The sequence below is a fragment of the Gossypium hirsutum genome, chromosome A13, assembly GCF_007990345.1.
Source record: "Gossypium hirsutum isolate 1008001.06 chromosome A13, Gossypium_hirsutum_v2.1, whole genome shotgun sequence".
NCBI lineage: Eukaryota > Viridiplantae > Streptophyta > Magnoliopsida > Malvales > Malvaceae > Gossypium > Gossypium hirsutum.
Window position 1 is genome coordinate 93,202,386 of NC_053436.1, and position 12,836 is coordinate 93,215,221.

Here is a 12,836-nt window from a genome sequence, read left to right on the forward strand (position 1 = left end):
AGCACAGGTTCCCAGCACCACACGGCTGGTAACACGGCCGTGCTTAAGGCCGTGTGCCCAACACGGAGGGAAACACGTCCGTGCGAAATGACCGTGCGAAAATAGGGTAAATGATTTCCCCAAAACATGGGATGCGATAAATCCCCACGGCCGTGTGACCTATTCGTGGGTGAACTTGATACGAAAAACACGGGCGTGGGGATAGAAAACCACGGGCGTGCCAGGGACAAGGCTCAATTCTGTTTCTTCGACACGGGCGTGTCACACGCCAGTTCCATTCAGCCGTGAACAATACACTGGCGTGCAACCATAAAACATGGATGGGAGAGAAGCGAACAATGCTAGGCACGACCAAGACACACAGGCGTGGGAGAATAGCTAATCACGACCTAAAATTGCAAAATTCGAAACACACGGGCTCACCCTCATAAGTACACGGGCGTGGCCCTAGGCCGTGTGGCCCTCCCCTATATAAGCAAATCACTGTTCATTTTCTTCTTCCTTTCAAAAGCCCTAGCCGAAAGCTCCCCTTCTCCACTCCCTGATCCCTATTCTCAGCCACCACTACCCTCTCGTCCAATTCATGTGCCAGCTTCATATGCTAACATCTCTGAGCACCTCATCCGATTCGAGCTTCAGTGTTTTCAACAATTTGACAACATTGATGCTACTCTACAGAAGAGTTGTCAGCACCTTCCCATCTCATCGCTAGTCCCGCCTCGCGAACCATCCAGTGATGAAGATGTTTAGAAAAATTTATTTATTATTTTCTGTTTTTACTTATTATTGAAACTATTTCTATTATTTTTATTAGATTTTATAATTTTATTTTTATTCTTTATTTCGGTTGTTTCTTTTCGAATCATTATACTTGCTAATATCTCCTAAAAAGTTCCTGATTTTATCATAGTTATATAGAAATCCTAAGCTCATCATCACATAGGAACTACAACTCCACCGGGGAAGGTTCTCCACGACTGCCATGTCCTGCTCGGCCACGACCATAGCTACCACTAGATATAATATTCTTTTGGCGCAAGACTTATGGCCTAATGAACTTCTACGACTGTCGGAGTATCCTCCTCCACTTTCAAACCGATCACTCTCCAAAACTCTAAGTTCGAGGAATTCATCATACAGGAAGTTTCACTTCTCTCCCTATATTATTTTTATTCTCTAACATCTATCATTGTACATTGAGGGCAATGTATATCTTAAGTGTGTGGGGGGTATTTATTCCATTATCAGAAAAAGATCCCTGAATAATCACCTTGTTCTCATGAAAAACTCGCATATCATATTTAGGATAAATTTTAATTGATTTATGATTTTGATTGATATATTTTGAATTAAAAAATACGGATTTATGCATTGATTATTTAAACTTTAAGACATTAGAGAATCAAGCATGATAAGTTGATTTTTAAGAAATTAAATTATAGGTTGTTTCCCCAAGTCTAGGTATTACTTTGAATTAGAATTCACGAGTCTAAACATCAAAAAGCCATAATTTTTTGTGAGATTTTTGAGCCTTTTGAGCATCTATTCATCCTTTCATGCTCACTTTTATTATTGCTTTGAGTGCGTCAGTATTGAACTGTTATTCTAGAACTTGATTGATTATGCAGGTCGAGACCACACCATTTGATTTGATATATCAAAACGATTAAGGCACTTAGGATTAACCCACCCATGCCATGAAAAGCCTCCCTCCACGATTAACCCCTAGTAAACCCCCTTGAGCCCAACAAACCAATTCTTGTATTACCCTTAATATTAACCTTTAACCCATTATTGTTGAAATCCCCTAAATTAATCCCTATTTTTGTTGAGATTTGAGTTGAATGGATTGTCTAGCTATGTTTTATTCCTGATATTTAGTCTATATTAATTAACTTGTTCTTAAAAAAAAACACAACTATGTATGCATATCTGTAATTTCATATTCTGAGAGAAGCTCTGTTGTACGCAAGTGAAGATTAACTCTTTTTCTAGTTAGGAAACTTTTCAATTCAATCTCGATTCTAACCCTTTCTTTCAGCTTGTGACCACACCCTCTAACCAAGCTTCGTTACAACCTTCTAAAGACCTTTTGATTGATGTATCATCTTAAAATTAAAGTGGTGGAGATTTGATTTTCCTGCAAGCCAATGGTAATGACTTTCCAGTATTGAATATTGAGTGCTTCCTTTATTGTCCTTAAAACACCTCGAGTGATTTGAGTGAATCTTTAGTGAGGATGTAAAACTCTCTGATATTTTGAATTAAAGGTAATTACTAAGATGAGGGAAGACACTTATATTTTCGGGATAAAATGCTCAACTTGGAATGATTGAAACTTTTATGTTCTTTTAGTTAAATTCTCAATGTATGATTACCTATGGATTAATTTGAGATATTATTGATAGAAATTATAAGTTGAGAAGGGTTTATTCTGATAATGAGTTGAGAATTTTGCTTGAGGACAAGCAAATGCTTAAGTGCGGGGGTATTTGATAAACAGTAGATTATACATATTTTTACCCCATGTTTAATGCATTTTATAGATGATTTCTCATTAAAATTGGTGAATCCGATGCTCCTAATGCTTTAATTTCATGTTTTATACTCAGGAGAGCTCTCGGAGTCAAAATGAGCCAAAAATGAGCCAAAAAGGGACAAAACAGACCAAATCGAGAAGGTGACACGGCTTAAGCCTTGCCACACAGGCAGCTCACACGCCCGTGTCTTTCGAGGGTGTCGACCAAGGCTTTCACGATTCACACGGCCTGACCATTGACCCACACGGCCATGTGCAATTTAACGGATTGAACATGGCTTGACACGGGCGTGTCCTTACTGAGCCCAAGTTAAGTCCAATTCAGAAAAGGCCACATTGGAGGGTTTCTAGGCATTCCAAAGCCTATAAATACGCACTAGAGGAGGAGAAAAGAGGAGACAGAGAAGAGGGGTAAGGAATTACCCCAAGGAAGCCGATTGATCCATTTCAGAAGCTGGATTCATCATCAAGACTGAAGATCTCTCCTCAATTCCCCTTCAGGAGTTTTGGTTTTTCTTTATGTTTTGTATTCTTTATTCTTATGAGATGTTTTCTTATTTAGTTATGAACTAAATCCCCTAAATACCTAACGGGAATGAAACCTAAGATGAATCTTGTTATTATTTTCTGAATCGTATAATAAATATTTAACTTGTTCTTAAATATGTGTTCTTAATTCTTGTTTTGATATCCCAGGATACTGATTCAAGACACGCTTTTATTCAAAGGAGGAATAGACCCTGTCTAAGAGTACATTTGCCATAATTAAGCGGAGTTGATTGCGCGCCTAGAAATAGGGTGACAAGATTTTTCTAAATTAGGGTGAAACCTAATAAGGGGATCCATAGATAGAGTTAATGCAACCCTAGAGTGTTAATTAGAGAAAAGTCTCGCTTATTCAATCTAGAGATTAGACATTAGTAGTCTTGAATAGGGATAATAACATAACTTTGGGATCTCTACGGAACAAGTTGAATGAATAAATCATCCAATTCGGAGCCAGGATAACAAGTAAAGTTTAGGTGGATTTTTCCTTAGATATTGTCTCAAGTCAATCGATTTTCCCAAAAGCAATTCCCCAATTCTTTTCTTTGTGCGTTCTTAGTTTAAATAATTCGTTAATTAAAAAAACCCTTTTATTCTTAGGCTAGATAATAAAAAGATAATTATTACTAGTACTTTTGGTTCCCTTGGGTACGATATCCCGGTCTTGCCGTTACTATACTATTGTTCGACAGGTGCGCTTGCCTTTTCGTCGTGATAATAGTTAGTCTAGGTTTGATTTTCATTATAAATATTTATTACTTGTTATCGAATCACGCGATCAAGTTTTTTGCGTCGTTGCCGGGGAACTAAAATATTAGGAACACTAAATTTTTATTACTTTAGCCATTTATTTTTCTTGCAATTTGATTTGATTTTATTATTTATTAATTTACTTTTTCTCTCTCTTGGCAGGTTTTTATAGTTTATGACTAGAAGAAACCCATCAGGACCATTACTTTTTGACGAAGAAATCAATCACACAGTTTGTAGAAATCAAAGAGAAATAAGGCATAGTTTGTAGAAATCAAAGTAAAAAGATACACGGAGAATGAGCGAGAAGACGATACACAAACCCTAACCGAAGAGATGGCCGAAAACCCAGGCGATCAGCTACCTCCTGCAATTGCAGCTAATCAAAATCCTGCTCCACGTACTATGTGTGACTATGCTAAACCTTATTTAACAAGAAGTGAGTCTAGTATAGTTAGACCTACTATTGCTGCGAATAATTTCGAACTAAAACCTAACACAATTAAGATGATACAACAATTTGTTCAGTTTGATGGTTTGCAGGATGAGGATCCCAACACGCACTTGGCTAATTTTCTTGAATTTTGCGATACATTCAAGGTGTTTCTGATGATGCCATTCATCTTCAGTTATTTCCTTTTTCACTGAGAAACAAAGCCAAGTAGTGGTTGAACTCATTACCACGAGGGTCTATCACTACTTGGGAACAAATGACCGAGAAATTTTTATTAAAATATTTTTCGCCAGGTAAAACGGCTAAATTACGTAATGATATCTCTTCTTTTGTGCAAATGGATTTAGAAATACTTTACGATGCGTGGGAGAGATACAAGGACTTACTGAGAAGGTGCCCTCACCATGGGTTACCGCTTTGGCTGGCGTCTATAACATTGATTCAGTTACCATGCTCTCTAATCAGGTAGAACTTCTCAATAAAAAGATTGATAGTTTTCTTGGTTCTATGCAGGTACATCCAGTAATGAGGTGTGACTCAAGCGGAGGAGGTGTGCATACAGAATACCAATCCTTCAATCCTACAACTGAAGAAGAACAAGTCAACTATATGGGTAACAATAACTTTAGATCTCAAAATAACCCATACAGTAATACCTATAATGTAGGTTGGAGGAACCACCCAAATTTCTCTCTGGGGTGGTCAAAGGAATCAAAAGCCACAAAATCCTCAGGGTTTTCAACAGCCACCTTATCAACAAGAGAAGAAACCAAACCTTGAAGAGATGCTTTCTAAATTCATCTCGGTGTCAGAAACCTGTTTCCAAAATACCGAGACAGCACTTAAGAATCAACAAGCATCGATCCAAGGACTCGAAACTCAGATAGGCTAGCTGCCCAAACTAATCTCCGAATGACCACAAGGTAGCTTACCAAGTAATATTGAACCTAATCCGAGGGAACACCTCAAAGCAATTAGCACTCAAAATAAGGACGGACTCATTGCACCCAAGCCAGAAATATAGCAAAACAATGCGATGAACAAAGGATGAGAAGAGGTAAACAATAATGATCCCAAACAGGTAAGTACGAATCATGAACCTTGTGTGCCATATCCTAAAGCGATGACGAAAGACAGAACAGAAGAACAATTCGGTAAGTTTGTCGAACTCTTAAAGAAATTACATATTAACTTACCCTTTATTGAAGTTATTTCGCAGATGCCCAACTCAGCAAAATTCTTAAAGGAACTTCTGAGCAATAAAAGGAAATTAGATGCTACATCGCATGTGGAACTTAATGCAGCCTGCTCAGCTATTCTAAAGAATAAGCTACCTAACAAATTGAAAGATCCAGGGAGTTTTACAATTCCTTGCTTAATTGGTAGTTTATCTGTGAATAATGCTTTAGCTAATCTAGGGGCAAGTATAAATGTTATGCCCTATAAAATGTTTAAACGACTCGGTCTCGGTAAACCCAAACAGACTAGGATGAGCATACAATTAGCTGACAAAATAGTTAGATTTCCTCAGGGTATTATTGAAGATGTTCTCGTTAAAATTGATAAGTTTATTTACCCAGTAGACATTGTCGTCTTAGATATGGATGAGGATAACGAGGTACCTTTAATTTTTGGATGACCCTTTTTAGCAACTTCTAGAACCATTATTAATGTAGGCACAGGAGAGCTAACACTTCGTGCAGGTGAGGACGTAGTAACACTTCAAGCACGCGACTCAGTCAAAACCTCTAAAACTCAAGATAACGCTATAAAACCTGTCGATGATAAAAATAATACTCAATCATCCTTGTAGGAACCCCCTCAAACCAAGACAATAGAGACAGTGCACTATTATCATGTAGAGAACAAAGACACCCATGAGGAATGAAGGCTTCAAATAGAAGAGCTAGATGAATGGCGAGCACACAAACTGAGAACACGTGATAAACTGAAACTACGCCAAAACAAGCCCGATACCTCTTCTAATCAACTTCAGTTTGGCGATAAAGTCTTACTGGATGCCGCAGATCCCCACATTTTCACTACCACGCCAAATGAGGAAATCCCTCTTACGGTACTCAGTATTTTCCTATTCGGTACGGTTGAGGTGAGTCATCCTGTAACACCCCAAACCCGGCCTAGAAGTTTGGCTCGAATTTGGCATGTCACATTGAAGTGTTTTTTAAAATCCATGTTTCCATTAAAAACCCTTCTTAAGAATTGAAAACTTATACCCTTTTTAAACCTTGTTAGAAACCTCAGCTGAATAACATTCTTAACAACTTTGTAAAAATATTGGTAGTTGCGGAAGCTTGATTTAAAAACAATTGCGGTTACGTGATGTTTTGAACAACAGTAGTTGCTTTACTAAACCGTGTTCTAATATTAGCAATTATAAGAACAATAAATAAAATTCCAAATTTGAAATCCAGAAAATTACAACGGCTTTACACAACCCACATAAAAACATTTAAAAGTAATAATCAAAACTGTAACATAAACAGTGTGTGTGGCTTCCTCCGAGCCCCTCGTAGCCCCGATCCGTCTAAGGCTAGAAATTACCTGAAAGGTTAATAAACGGGGTGAGTTTACGAAAACTCAGTGTGAAATCCCCTACTATAAAAAGGAACAGTCAGTCATATAAAAGAATTAAAAGTCTGGCCCCAACTTACTTACAGTTTCAGTCCAATTGGGCCTTAGCCCATTTTAACAGATAGTACCAGATGGTCTTTAACCCATTACAGAATAAGAAACATTATCAGAACTAGAATCAGAATCAGAATCAGAATTAGGTGACAAAATCAGAATCAGAATCAGTATCAGGTAACAGAATCAAAATCAGAATCAGTATCAGGTAACAGAATCAAAATCAGAATTAGTATTAGGTAACAGAATCAAAAATCAAAATGTGAATGCAATCCCAACCCAATCCAGCTTATAACCAACCGCTACACTCCACCCGTACCAGCCCTACACTCCATGTGGGGAATAGCTCAACCCACCCAGCCCTGCACTCCACAGTTGCAGCATTGCTGCTCAGTTATCAGATATTGTGACAGAGTCACCAGATACAGATATTGTGACAGAGCCACCAGAACAGATAATGTAGCAAAGCCACTTAACAGAAAACGTGGCACAAAGCCATCGATAACTGCATTATGTTAGGCACATAGCCATCAACTAGAGTAACATAACCGGCACACAGCCCTAGGTAAATGTGATCGACACAGAGTCGTCAATAACCATATATTGGCACATAGCCTTAGGCAAATATGTTTGGCACACAACCATAATCAGGTTGGCACAGAGCCATATGTAGGTTGACACAAAGCCATAATCAGAAGGCTTTAAGCCATCGGTAGCTGTATCATGTTAGGCACATAGCCATCAGCGACGGTAATATAGTCAGCACACAGCCTCGGGTAAATATGTCGGCACTCAGCCATTGGTCGGTCCACAGTCGTCATGGGCGATCCGTGGACCTAATCAAATCAGTACGAATATACAGCTCTTAAGCCTTCGGTGGATCCACAGTTGTCAAGCAACCATAAGATCTTAACAGATCAGATATTCCTCCGTACAAAATCCCAACCCATGCAACATGTCATGTATGCAGAATGTCATGCCCATATTTAATCAAACAATCACAGTCAAGTCATTCATATACCAACATATATTCAGAATCAAATTCGTCAACCACACAGTCTAAGTTAGTCACTTGGCCACAAGGGCAAAACAGTCATTTAACACCTTAGGGGTAAAATGGTAATTTTACCTCACAAGGTATCTCTGTAATTCCACCCTACAGGGGTATTTTAGTAATTCTACCCTACAGGGGTATTTTGGTAATTCTACCCTACAGGGGTATTTCGATAATTCTACCCTACAGGGGTATTTCGGTAATTCTACCTTACATGGGTATTTCAGTAATTTTGTAAATCGAGGGTAAAACGGTAATTCTATAAATCGAAGGTAAAATGATAATTCTGTAAATCGAGGGTAAAACGATAATTTTATTAATCGAGGGTAAAACAGTAATTTTATAAATCGAGGGTAAACTGGTAATTTTGTAAATCGAGGGTAAAATGGTAATTCTATAAATCGGGGGTACTTTGGCAATTTTACAAGTTGAGGGTATTTCAATAATTTTACAGGTCGAGGGTATTTCAGTAATTTCACAAATCAGGGGTATTTTGGTAATTTTACAAACTAGGGGTATTTTGATAATTTTACAAACTAGGGGTATTTTGGTAATTTTACAAACTAGGGGTATTTTGGTAATTTTATAAACCAAGGGTATTTTAGTAATTTTACAAACCAGGGGTATTTTGATAATTTGGTAAACTAAAGTATTCTAAACAGGGATAACAAAACGAATGGGCCTAAAGCCTATTCTCCGCCCAAATGGGCCCACACGCTCGTGTGGCCCTTTTAGCCCAAATCTATCCACAGATATGAGATTCACCTAGCCTAGTCCAATATTGACTACACAATCAAACAACTTATCCAATTGGGCCCGTAGGCCCATTGGGACTACATGGTCCCTTTCGGCCTATCGCGGCCCGAAGTAGCCATCCTACAGCTAGAATAGTGAGAAATACACACCTGATTGGAGATTGGAGTTAATCCACGCTCCGAGCACTCTTAGCCGACGCCCAACCCAAACAAGCACGCCATAAAGCGAAAGGGATCAGCCAAGAAAGGTACTTTTACTCTCCTCATGGTTCTCTCTATTTAAAGCCAGCTTCGCATCCACTCTTATGTTAGCTTCGCGATGTGGGATCCCTCCATCATCAGAGTTTAAATTCAACACCAACTCTTGCCGCCCCCTGTTAGCAAAATAAATGCTCTTTGCTTGCCATGGGATTCAAACCCATGCCTCCCCTTAAATGCTCCAGACGCTATTTCCCATTAAGTCATAAGGCTTTTCGTGTCACAATTTCTCCAACAATATTCTTAAGGCCTACCTACTAGACCCAGGGTTTGATTCACCTTAAACCAAAATTTTTGCTAGAGTCCAGGTTTGAACCCAGGACTTCTCCAACACTTCTCAGCACACTTAACCACTAAAACAAGCCTTCATTAACGAAATTTACATGCACAACAACCGCTCCCATGCTCAAGGCCCAAAACTTCTAGGCACAAATTCAGGGTGTTACAACGCTACCTCCCTTAAAGAAATTTTGTCCCCGAAATTTCCGTCTAATAGGGTAGTCGTGTAACATCTACCCCACTACGCTACCGCTGCGCACTCTAATCCTACTATCACTATCACACTTCAACTAGAACTTGAAACATCTCATACATACAACACTTATTCACAGAAGCAGCCACATATTTATCACACATATATACAATTTCTATATCCAAACATCACATCCACATAAAATAAATACCAAATTTAAATTCAGACCAATATCTAAGGAATCCAAAGTATTTCAATTTCTAAACAAACAAAAGTATCCAGAAGACTTACGGATTCGGGGTCGGAGACTCGGTGTGCCACACTTTTTTAAAAAAATACTTCAAACAGACCACGTAGTTGAAAATAATTTTCTAAAATTCAACCTTTGAAATCCCAATCCACAGCCGAGTTGTTGCAACCTGGCTCTGATACCACTAAATGTAACACCCCAAACCCGGCCTAGAAGTTTGACTCGAATCTGGCATGTCACATTGAAGTGTTTTTTGAAAACCATGTTTCCATTAAAAATCCTTCTTAAGAATTGAAAACTTATACCAACCTTGTTAGAAACCTCAGCTGAATAACATTCTTAACAACTTTGTAAAAATCTTGGTAGTTGCGGAAGCTTGATTTAAAAACAATTGCGGTTACATGATATTTTGAACAACAGTAGTTGCTTTGCTAAACCGTGTTCTAATACTAGCAATTATAAGAACAATAAATAAAATTCCAAATTTGAAATCCAGAAAATTACAACGGCTTTACTACAACCCACATAAAAACATTTAAAAGTAATAATCAAAACTGTAACATAAACAGTGTGTGTGGCTTCCTCCGAGCCCCTCGCATCCCCGATCCGTCTAAGGCTGGAAATTACCTGAAAGGTTAATAAACGGGGTGAGTTTATGAAAACTCAATGTGAAATCCCCTACTATAAAAAGGAACAGTCAGTCATATAAAAGAATTAAAAGTCTGGCCCCAGCTTACTTACAGTTTCAGTACCAATTGGACCTTAGCCCATTTTAACAGACAGTACCAGATGGGCTTTAACCCATTACAGAATAAGAAACATTATCAGAACTAGAATCAGAATCAGAATCAGAATCAGAATTAGGTGACAGAATCAGAATCGGAATCAGTATCAGGTAACAGAATCAAAATCAGAATCAGTATTAGGTAACAGAATCAAAAATCAAAATGTGAATGCAATCCCAACCCAATCCAGCTTATAACCAACTGCTACACTCCACCCGTACCAGCCCTACACTCCATGTGGGGAATAGCTCAACCCACCCAGCCCTGCACTCCACAGTTGCAGCATTGCTGCTCAGTTATCAGATATTGTGACAGAGTCACCAGATACAGATATTGTGACAGAGCCACCAGAACAGATAATGTGGCAAAGCCACTTAACAGAAAACGTGGCACAAAGACATCGATAACTGCATTATGTTAGGCACATAGCCATCAACTAGAGTAACATAACCTGCACACAGCCCTAGGTAAATGTGATCGACACAGAGTCGTCAATAACCATATATTGGCACATAGCCTTAGGCAAATACGTTTGGCACACAACCATAATCAGGTTGGCACAGAGCCATATGTAGGTTGACACAAAGCCATAATCAGAATGCTTTAAGCCATCGGTAGCTGTATCATGTTAGGCACATAGCCATCAGCGACGGTAATATAGTCGGCTCACAGCCTCGGGTAAATATGATCGGCACTCAGCCATTGGTCGGTCCACAGTTGTCTTGGGCGACCCGTGCGACCTAATCAAATCAGTACGAATATACAGCTCTTAAGCCTTCGGTGGATCCACAGTTGTCAAGCAACCATACGATCTTAACAGATCAGATATTCCTCCGTACAAAATCCCAACCCATGCAACATGTCATGTATGCAGAATGTCATGCCCATATTTAATCAAACAATCACAGTCAAGTCATTCATATACCAACATATATTCAGAATCAAATTCGTCAACCACACAGTCCAAGTTAGTCACTTGGCCACAAGGGCAAAACAGTCATTTAACACCTTAGGGGCAAAATGGTAATTTTACCTCACAAGGTATCTCTGTAATTCCACCCTACAGGGGAATTTTAGTAATTCTACCCTACAGGGGTATTTTTGTAATTCTACCCTACAGGGGTATTTCAGTAATTTTACCCTATAGGGGTATTTCGGTAATTCTACCTTACATGGGTATTTCGGTAATTCTACCTTACATGGGTATTTCAGTAATTTTGTAAATTGAGGGTAAAACGATAATTCTATAAATCGAGGGTAAAACGATAATTCTATAAATCGAGGGTAAAACGGTAATTTTATTAATCGAGGGTAAAACGGTAATTTTGTAAATCAAGGGTAAAATGGTAATTTTGTAAATCGAGGGTAAAATGGTAATTATATAAATCGGCGGTACTTAGGTAATTTTACAAGTTGAGGATATTTTAATAATTTTTACAGGTCGAGGGTATTTCAATAATTTTACAGGTCGAGGGTATTTCAGTAATTTTACAAATTAGGGGTATTTTGGTAATTTTACAAACTAGGGGTATTTTGATAATTTTACAAACCAGGGGTATTTTGGTAATTATACAAACCAGGGGTATTTTGGTAATTTTATAAACCAAGGGTATTTTAGTAATTTTACAAACCAGGGGTATTTTGATAATTTGGTAAACTAAAGTATTCTAAACAGGGATAACAAAACGAATGGGCCTAAAGCCTATTCTCCGCCCAAATGGGCCCACACGCTCGTGTGGCCCTTTTAGCCCAAATCTATCCACAGATATGAGATTCACCTAGCCCAGTCCAATATTGACTACACAATCAAACAACTTATCCAATTGGGCCCGTAGGCCCATTGGGACTACATGGTCCCTTTCGGCCTATCGTGGCCCGAAGTAGCCATCCTACAGCTAGAGTAGTGAGAAATACACACCTGATTGGAGATTGGAGTTAATCCACGCTCCGAGCACTCTTAGCCGACGCCCAACCCAAACAAGCACGCCATAAAGCGAAAGGGATCAGCCAAGAAAGGTACTTTTACTCTCCTCATGGTTCTCTCTATTTAAAGCCAGCTTCGCATCCACTCTTATGTTAGCTTCGCGATGTGGGATCCCTCCATCATCAGAGTTTAAATTCAACACCAACTCTTGCCGCCCCCTGTTAGCAAAATAAATGCTCTTTGCTTGCCATGGGATTCAAACCCATGCCTCCCCTTAAATGCTCCAGACGCTATTTCCCATTAAGTCATAAGGCTTTTTGTGTCACAATTTCTCCAACAATATTCTTAAGGCCTACCTACTAGACCCAGGGTTTGATTCACCTTAAACCAAAATTTTTGCTAG

General features: G+C 38.8%; 1 non-coding gene across 1 annotated transcript; it reads right to left on the reverse strand.

Moving 5' to 3' along the window:
- Positions 1–4,593: 4,593 nt before the first annotated feature.
- On the reverse strand, positions 4,594–4,700 carry LOC121213396 (small nucleolar RNA R71). Its single transcript, XR_005908778.1, has one exon. It is a non-coding gene; the product is annotated as a small nucleolar RNA R71 (small nucleolar RNA).
- Positions 4,701–12,836: the final 8,136 nt, after the last annotated feature.